General features: G+C 46.6%; 1 protein-coding gene across 2 annotated transcripts in view; it reads right to left on the bottom strand.

The window, feature by feature from the left end:
- Positions 1-10,000, bottom strand: part of LOC134438700 (tyrosine-protein kinase CSK) — a 67,961-nt gene that overhangs the window by 32,164 nt on the left and 25,797 nt on the right. Inside the window, exon 1 of one of the 2 annotated variants that reach the window (XM_063188317.1) lies at positions 6,308-6,489. The exons of the other annotated variant lie outside the window; for it this stretch is intronic. The gene's annotated coding sequence lies outside the window, so the exon portion shown is untranslated. Of the gene's footprint in view, positions 1-6,307; positions 6,490-10,000 lie in introns of those variants that run through there. 2 annotated transcript variants of the gene reach the window in all.

Here is a 10,000-nt window from a genome sequence, read left to right on the forward strand (position 1 = left end):
GGTCATTACAGCACTTGTGTGCAGAGTGTGTGTTTATGTGTGCGTGCGTCTGTATCTGGTGATGGATCCGATGTATGCCATTGGGGACAGACAAAGATCAGCCTAACTAATGGCAGCTTAGTATGAGACCAATCGCACGGACACACGGAGGCACAGACTCTCTCTCTCTCTCTCTCTCTCTCTCTCTCACACACACACACACACACACACACACACACACACACACACACACACACACACACACACGGACGGACTCACACACACACGCACGCACGTACTCACACACACACGCACACACACACACAGACGCACGGACTCGCACCCACGCACCAGAATTCAGTTCATTTAATCAAGAGCACTCAATCACACACGCACACGTCACGCACACGCACACCCTCTGCCCTCCATAAATAGGAGCCCAGTTAATTTAATTGAAAGCACTCACATGTAGCCAGTCACACACACACTTTACACAATACTAACCCAACACATGCACACACACACACTCTCTCTCTCTGACACAGACACACCAAATGTGAGCAGTCTGTATTGGGCAGGATGTATGGCTGACTGGAGGGCTGCTGCATGAACAATTAGATGTTGCATTGAGGGGTCGTGACTTGCAATGGTCCATCACCTTTTCCGCGCACGCACACACACACACTTAACCCCCCTTCCTGTGAGCGTGTATTTGTGTCCTCTGAGCAGCCTGCTACCATGGCAACATTTGAGTAAATGTACACCCATGAACACCTCTGCTCTTCTCCAAATGACACATATTACGGGGCTATCACACACATGCGCGCACACACACACACGGAGCAGTGCTTTAGAATAGTCAGTCTCTCTCTCTCACACACACACACAGACAGACAGACAGACAGACAGACAGACAGACAGACAGACAGACAGACAGACAGACAGACAGACAGACAGACAGACAGACAGACACAGACACAGACACAGACACAGACACAGACACACACACACACACACACACACACACACACACACACAATTGGCCTTCAAGGAGACCGTAAAAGAGGCTAACCCTGAGAACACACCAGAAAAGACAAAACCTACAAAGAGTTACTGGACTGTTTTCATAACAAGAGCAGTACGGTGTATGGTCATAAGAAGCTGAATGCAAGCAATTCCCATTGGCTGCAGCGGTAGTTGCTGAAGCGCATCTTAGCTTCTTCCATAATATACAGAAGTTCAACGACAAACTGTCGCTCGAGTCCAGCTAAAGAAGCCAGTTCCTCTATACAAATCGATTACTTTTGTCACTGTTGTCGCTCTAGTCGCTTTTGGTGTGTTTATGCTCTTTTTTTGGCGTGTTTATTCTCTTGTTCTCTGCACTCATTTTGAAAGCCTCAGCCAGAGCAGGAAATTGACACTGAAACTGAAACAGGGAGCATAAATAGCATAAAGGAAATTACTATAATTATTAATATTAGGCTGTAATGTTTTCATATTTTTCAACAAAATACTGTGGGGCGTTGGCATGCTTATGATGAGGTCAGGGGGGGGGTTCTTCAAAAGAGCTTGAGAACCACTGAACTAGGTCATAAATCCTAAACTAGACACACATTCAATGGAAATGACCTTCAGAAGTATTGGTAGTAGTACGCTTACTACTCAGATCTGTTTAATTAACAAAGGCAAATAATAGCCACAAACTATACATTAAAGAACCATATTACATCAAACAACCAACCCATTTAAGAGCGCGATTGTAATACCAAAATGTTAGTCACGTTGAAATGATGTAGTTTATGCTGTTGCACGAGTTTTTGAGCTTAATTTGTTTACAACCCAGATAAACAAGGAAGTTGTTGACATTTTTTCCAGTTCAGTTCCTCTTTAAAAATGCCACGCCTCGTCAGCAGTTCTCCAGATAAAAACTATTTATTAATACAACTATTAATTATTTATAATATTTTGTTGTGCGAATGTGGCCCATAAACCTATAATATTCATGGAGGAAAGACCACAGCATCATCACAATCAGTATCACCATCAGTGTGCAAACACTACGTAAAACTATCATTCTTTGGCCCTACCATGGCCTAACAGTAGGGCACTAGGTTACTACACTGGCGGCCCGGGTTCGATTCCGGCCTGGGTGATTTGCCAGTCATTCCCTGTCTCTCCCTCCCCACTCTTTTCCTGTCCCTCTGTCACTGTCCATTCATAAAGAAAGCCCAAAAAATATTTAAAAAACCCCCATCATTCCTGTCATTAAAGCGCATATCTCCGACACACGAGAGCCAAGCAGCCATAAAACTCAGTCATGCGACTCCATGTACACTGTAGAAGCGTGTGTAGAGAGTGTGTGTGAGAATGCCTTTCCAGGCCCAATAAAGTCCTGATAAGTCAGACACGTCTGTAATCACGGTTATCCGCACGGCAAATAAAACACAGGCTTTACTCAGGCTTACAGCGGGACATGGCTTGGGCTTGTTCTCTTCACCGCAAATAGAGCACTGTGTATGAGTGTGTGTGTGTGTGTGTGTGTGTGTGTGTGTGTGTGTGTGTGTGTGAGTGTGTGTGTGTGTGTGCGCGTGTGTGTTTCTATGGTTTAGCGTAGCCTTAGCGATTGTGTCAGCGTGTGTGCTTCTATGTGTTTGTGCGTTTCTGTGTTTGCATATGTCTGCGTACTTGTGTGTGTGCTTCTATGTGTGTGTGTGTGTGTGTGTGTGTGTGTGTGTGTGTGTGTGAGATTTAGTGCCCGTATGCATTTGTGTGTATGTGTGTGTGTGTGTGTGTACCACAGGTGTGTAAGCCTGTGTGCGTGTCTGAAGCCAGGGGCATGTCACGTCCACATACACTCCTCACACACACTCATTAGCCAGGCCAGTTAGTGGGAGATTAGGACAAACACCGAGCATCTGCTGCACAGGCCACAGGTTACACACACACACAACACAGGGATCATGCGTGTGTGTGCGTGTGCGCATAGACACAGGTTACACACAGGCAACACAGGGATCACGTTTGTGCGTGCGTGCGTGCGTGTGTGTGTGTGTGTGTGTTTTCTCCAGATGTGCAGCTCACAGCTGAGACACCGGCTGTTTTGTGTTGGAAAACACACACACACACACACACACACACACACACACACACACACACACACACACACACACACACACACACACACACACACTTTACCAATGGGGTCGGCTATAAATAGTAACAGTAGTAGTGCATCACTGCTTTGCCTGCTTGTCTAGGCCCACTGACCATATCCACACTTTGCATGACCTCAACAGCGCCCACGTAAAACACACACACACACACACACACAAAGGGCTTTGACACACATAGAAAAGGGGCTTTGACACGACATGAACTTTCAGTAGGTGCCAACGGGCTCTGGGCATACGCACTGTAAAACTGTTAAGAGCAATTAGATAAGCAGCGGCCTTATCATTGCCCTCAGCTGAGGGGGGGCAATTGGTAGCTCTTCTGTGTGTGTGTGTGTGTACACTTCCGTGTACAAGTGTGTATTTGCTTATGTGTGAATGTGTGTGAATTTGTGTGGGCTGCTAGTGTCTGTGACCCAGCATATGTGTGTGTATTTATAAGTGTATTTGTTTGCCTTCTTGCCTGAGTGATCAGCTGCGCATCACGATTTCGGTCCAATTCAATAACAGCCCTGGTTCCTATGTCCATTTGTGTATGTGAGGATACTAGGGCTGTCCTAAACCATTATTTTTCTCCTGATTAATCTATCAGGTATTTTTTTTCGAATAGTCGATTAGTCAAACGATACATTTTTCCGAGTACTCTAGCACTTTAATCTTCAAGGAAATTGGGAAAAAAGAAAGAAACCGTTCCTGGTCCCTGAGCTCACAATGAGCTTTAAATCATGATAGTAGCTTATTTACTCAGAGATACAACATCCAATTCATACATGCTGGGCAATTTTAGGTTTCAATAAAGTAATAAAGCATTAGTAAAGTAAGTAAAAAAGCATTGAATTAAATGAAACGATTAGTCGACTATGAAAATTCTTGTCGACTAATTTTTATAGTCGATTAGTCACGATTAGTCGATTAATCGTCCCAGCCCTAGAGGATACAAATAAGTAGATCTACAAGTACTTGTATCAATGAATTTTTTTGTGAAATACCAATGTGTGTGTGTGTGTGTGTGTGTGTGTACTCTAGTTTGTGCTAGTGTGTGTGTGTGTGTGTGTGTGTGCACGTGTGCTGTTTTGTGTTAGTGTGTGTATATGTGTGCTCCCACACAGGTATATTTCCCTACTCTGATGTCGAATGCAAATTCCACCGCACTTTTTGACACGACTGAAGATCAACTTTTGTTGCTGGAGGTTGCAGGAGGTGACTGGGTCAACAGTTCTGCAACAGCCCCGTAACAACAAAGCCAGCCTTTGTGCGAGTAGCGGGGCACGGGTAAAACCCAAACTGAGGCTGCAGCTAAATAAATAAATTCATTAATAAACAAACACAGATATGGAAATGTGACCTACTCGCTATGTAAATGGTCAACCGCCTGTAAACAACACACACAAACACACCCACACACACACACAGTGCATAAAAAGAGTCTAGTTACTGCCGACGAATCAAAGGGGTGGCTGTGCCCACCTGTCATAAATAGTATAGTGTGAGTGCACCTGTACACAAACACACGTTTATCACAAAGCTACAGTATCTTTCCCAGCATGGATGCTGCATGCAAATTGCACAAAACACACACTTAGTGAGACACACGTGTCGACTAAAGATCAATTTCTGCACAAGAATGTTTGTGTGTGTGTGCATGCATGTGTGTGTGTGTATGTGCCCAGCTCTGATGTTGAACGCAAATTCCACCTCTTTTGAGATGGAGAATGAGATGTGTGTGTGTGTGTGTGTGTGTGTGTGTGTGTGTGTGTGTGTGTGTGTGTGTGTGTGTGTGTGTGTGTGTGTGTGTGTGTGTGTGTGTGTGTGTGTGTGTGTGTGACCCATGAAAGTGCATGCTGCATTACTGCCCAGCTGTTTGTCTGGAAGTGTGTGTGTTTCGGGCAGGCAAGAGCCCTGTCAGCTGACAACCCATCTGTGAATGCAATGTGCTATATAACATCATTAGACACAGTGTGCCTCAGACCACAGAGAGGAGGGAGGGAGAGAGCTGGACAGCAGGACAGCAAGGGGAGAATGTGTATCTGCTACAAGCAAAACAGATCAGTTATGCCCTCTGGAAAAATGTTAGATTGTGTAATGTGTAAGGTAAGGCTACAGCTACCAAGACCCTAAAGACACGTGTAAGAAGGGAAAAAAGTTTGCATGTGCATGACACATTAGCGTTTCATTTGTTCTCTCAAACTCATTTCTCTCAACCACACATACATTTCTCCATACAAAACAAAGTGAGAGTGGTGTGACAATAAATCTCTGTGTTGGTGTTTATGTTTGCCTGCGTGCCCTCGCTTGTTCTTACCAGACTGAGCAATGAGGAAACCTCACCTGTACTGAAAGTGTGACTTCTGGTATGCCTGTGTGTGATGAATATCTGTGGTGTACATTTATTCTAACTAACAGATTGAGGTCCTCGCCTTCTCTTGGAGCTGACACACTGTGGGGGAAGAGCGGATGTATTTTAGTAGCAGTAGGTGCTGTGTGTGTGTGTGTGTGCGCGTGCTTTATTTTTTTAGCAGACACCATTCATCAGAACATCTATGGCCCACACGACACTCCGTGCACAGCGCTGTTCAGTAAATCACACAAACACATCACACACACGCGCACACACAAACACGTGGCTAGCCACCAGTCCTGCCATTGCCTTTAAACAACCAATGTGTTTTCTACTTCTTTCCCACCACTGTTGAGGTGTACAGTTCGCGTACAGTTCGCACACACACACACAGACACAGACACAGACACACACACACACACACACACACACACACACACACACACACACACACACACACACACACACACACACACACACACACACACACACACACACACACACACACTTCTGACCTCTGACACACATCATCAACCACAGCTACACAAAGATCTCACGGTTCCTGTACCACATTACCTTGCATTTGACGCTTTATAACCAAAGCAACTTACAACCGAGGTCGAGGACATAATCATAGCCAACATCACTAGCAGATACAAAGTGCAAAGGAAATAAACAGAACAAAAAGTGCAGATGCAAAGTAGGGTAAGTAGTAGTTAAGTAGAATACACACACACATACACATCATGTTAAAAGTCTGGCCAGGGACTGGGGTAGCTCAAGCATTAGTGTAGTACATACGAAAGAGGAGAGTCTTTACTTGCTTCTTGAAGGCTGAAAGAGATGAGCTTAGTCTTGCTGCCTCTGGGAGACCGTTCCACCACTGAGGAACAATGACGGAGAACAGTCATGACTGGGAGTACTTAGAGCGAGCAGGTGGCAGAGCTATGGTCGCTAAAACAAATCCACTGAGACTACAACAACATATGTTTTATTTTGGTCTTTTCGACCACTGCGGCTGAGGCAAAGGTACTCCCATTTCTAAAGAGGAAGCCAGAGACTTTTAAACTACTTTAGAAGCTATTCTTTGACAACCCACTGTGGGTGCTTATTAGAAATAAAAGAGTCTTTCTGTGCACAAGCATTAGTGACAGAGAGAGAGGGAGAGAAAGAGATAGCAAGAGAGTGGAGTAGAAAAGGGAAGGAGGGAGAGAAAGGTGAGAGATAAAATCAGAGAGAGAGAGAGAGAGAGAGAGAGAGAGAGAGAGAGAGAGAGAGAGAGAGACAGAGACAGAGAGAGAGAGAGAGAGAGAGACAGAGAGAGAGAGACAGAGAGCACTCTAGAGAGAGAGAGAGAGAGAGAGAGAGAGAGAGAGAGAGAGAGAGAGAGAGAGAGAGAGAGAGAGAGAACGAGACTGAGAACGAGAACAAGCAAGAGTTGAGTTGAGCAGGGGAGGCAAAGTTCAAAGTCATGCTCATTAGACGTGAAGAGAGAAGAGACGGAGCTCAGAGCACAGGAAAAAAACGACAAGCAGAACAGATGATGATGATGATGGGGCCACACTGCACTGAGGGAGGATGAGAGAGCAAGGAACGGAGAGATGAGATGATATGAGATGAGAGAGAGGGATGAGGAGGAGTGGAGAATTAGCACATGCCTCAGAGAGATGGAGGGGGAGACGGAAGAGTGGAATAGCAGAGTAGGAGAGAGAGGAAAAAAGGATTGGGGGGGGGTGCGAACAAGGAAGAAGGATGTGACGATGAGAGGGGAGAGTGAGAGTGTGAGAGAGAGATGGTGAGAGGGAGAGAAGAAGAGTTAAAGATTCTATTATCTTCGGGTTTGTGTGTGTGTGTGTGTGTGTGTGTGTGTGTGTGTGTGTGTGTGTGTGTGTGTGTGTGTGTGTGTGAGTTTGTGTGTGTGCGTGCGCGTGTGTCATTAAGCATGGTGCTGTCTGTGCCATCTGCTTCATGCCACCTCCTCTCAGTCAGACCTCTCATCAGGCAGCACCCAGCAGACCTACATGCAGGCATATAAATGCGAACGCACGCATGCACGCACGCACACTCCCATAGATAAACACACACTGGCGCACAGGCGCACACGTTTGCATATGCATATTTGTGCACGGACACACACGCCTGCTGGTGAATTCCAATTCCTATTCCTCCTCTGACACCCTTCCTCTCCTTCATCTCTCTTTCGTCTGTCCATTCCTCTTCTCCTCTGCCCCCCTCCCTTCAGCTCTCTGTCTCTCTCTCTCCATCACATACACCCACCTCATTCTCCGCCTGTCCACGTCCTGCCTCAAACTGCATTCTTCCATGGCCATACTTCTCCTTCCTATCTCTATCCATTTCTCATTCTGTCCCTCCCTCTAATCCAGGTGTTCTCAACCTTTTTTGAACAAATGCCCCCTTGACCTCATCATACGCTTCCCAATGCCCCTTGACCTCATAACATCAGCCTGCCAGCGCCCCCCCCCTTCGCACTAAAAAATAAAATGGACTAATACACTCCAATGGCCCCTTTCTCAACTGGATCCTTCACAATGCCCCCCAAGGGCTCCCCACCACCCCCTCGGGGAGAAACACTACTTCCTACCACCATCCACCTACTTGCATCCCTCCAACCACATCTTTTTCTTTCCCTCTCTCTCTATGTCTCTCTCTCCCTCTCTCAACTCCATTCCACCCCCCCCTCTATTCCTCCATCCACTCCGTCCACTGAGGGCTGAGTGCCCATCTGGTGTGGAGCTCTGCAGTGGAGACATGCCACTAGGCCCGGGGGGAGCCTGTCACTTTCAAGACACACTCTCACTGCGGGGGACCAGAGAGAGAGAGAGAGAGAGGGAGGAGAGAGAGGAGAGAGGAGAGAGGGACAGAGAGAGAGAGAGAGAGAGAGAGAGAGAGAGAGGAGAGAGGGGAGAGCGAGAGGAGAGAGAAGAGAGAGNGAGAGAGAGAGAGAGAGAGGAAGAGAGAGAGAGAGAGAGGGAGAAGAGAGAAGAGAGAGAAGAGAGAGAAGAGAGAGAGAGAGACAGAGAGAGAGAGAGAGAGAGAGAGAGAGAGAGAGAGAGCAAGGAAGAGTCTTCTCTGCGTGAGACAAAGAGGAGAGAGCCTATATGATGAAAGTCATGGTGAGAGAGGAAGTAAGTGCAGGCATGTCGGTGCTGCGGTGAGTGTGTGTGTGTGTGTGTGTGTGTGTGTGTGTGTGTGTGTGTGTGTGTGTGTGTGTGTGTGTGTGTGTGTGTTGCACTCTAGTCAATTGAGTGCATGCAAGTGTGTATCGAATATTTAGTGACTGTTATGTGTCTGACCTGCCGAATCTCTCTTTTTTTTTAAACCCTACCACTCTACCCCTTACTGTGAAGCTGCAAAAACACGCGATCTTCAAACGTAAGTGTATAAAACACACAGTAGCTAGGAGAAGATGGTTACTCTCAATCTTCCTTGACCTTGTGGTGCATACAGCGAACACGAGAAGGCTTTCAATAGACTTAGAAGGAATATGATATACAGTGTAAAATGAGCCTCCAACAGAATTCCCAGTTCTTCTAACACACGTAGCTAGAGCAAGACAATGAGAGCTGTGATGGGACTGGAATGAAAGAGAGAGGGGGGGAGCCACTCCACCCCAGCTTCTCACACCCACCCAGGTGTTTGGGGAAAAAGTCAAATCCAGGTGTCCTGCGCTACCACACTCAGAGCCAAAGAGAAAAGACTCCTGGTATGGCATGGCAGGCAGGTAGAGCACAACCACAAGATACCCAGGGGATGCGTGGCACTCCATTACACTGCCCCACATGCACACATGGACACACACACACGGACACACACACACACACACACCTCATATCGCACAGTTCATGAGTGTCTTGCAGGGGACATTTTACATGTAACGTAATGCTCAGGCCCCTGCACGCCCACACATACACACGAATGGCCGCGGGCACGCACACACACACCATTGCGCGCGCACACAGTCTCTATTCCATGGGATTTCCAGTGTGCGGTTATTGATCTCATGTAAGACTTAGAGGTCAGTGGTGTGCAACTAGAGCCATTATGATGGCATCATGCTTCATAGAAAGAGGAGAGGAGAGAAGGAGAGAGAGGAGTAAGCTAGAGAAGAGAAGAGAGAGTAGAGACGAGGGGTAGGGAAGAGAGGAGAGAGAGAGAGAGAGAGAGAGAGAGAGAGAGAGAGAGAGAGAGAGAGAGAGAGGAGAGAGAGAGAGAGAGAGAGAGAGAGAGAGAGAGAGAGAGAGAGAGAGAGAGAGAGAGAGAGAGAGAGAGAGAGAGAGAGAGCGCGCGCCAGAAAGAGTGTTCTCTGCGTGAGACAAAGAGGAGAGAGCCTGTATGATGAAAGTCATAGTGAGAGACCAGAATTTCAAGACTATGCCCAGATAGTGGAAAAAGCGGCTAAAGGCAATCAAAATTAGTTTAATCAATTTATCTTTGATAACAGCGTGAAACTTTGCACTGCACACACCGCCATACCACAGGAACCATCCAAATT

This window comes from Engraulis encrasicolus, chromosome 22 (genome assembly GCF_034702125.1).
Source record: "Engraulis encrasicolus isolate BLACKSEA-1 chromosome 22, IST_EnEncr_1.0, whole genome shotgun sequence".
NCBI lineage: Eukaryota > Metazoa > Chordata > Actinopteri > Clupeiformes > Engraulidae > Engraulis > Engraulis encrasicolus.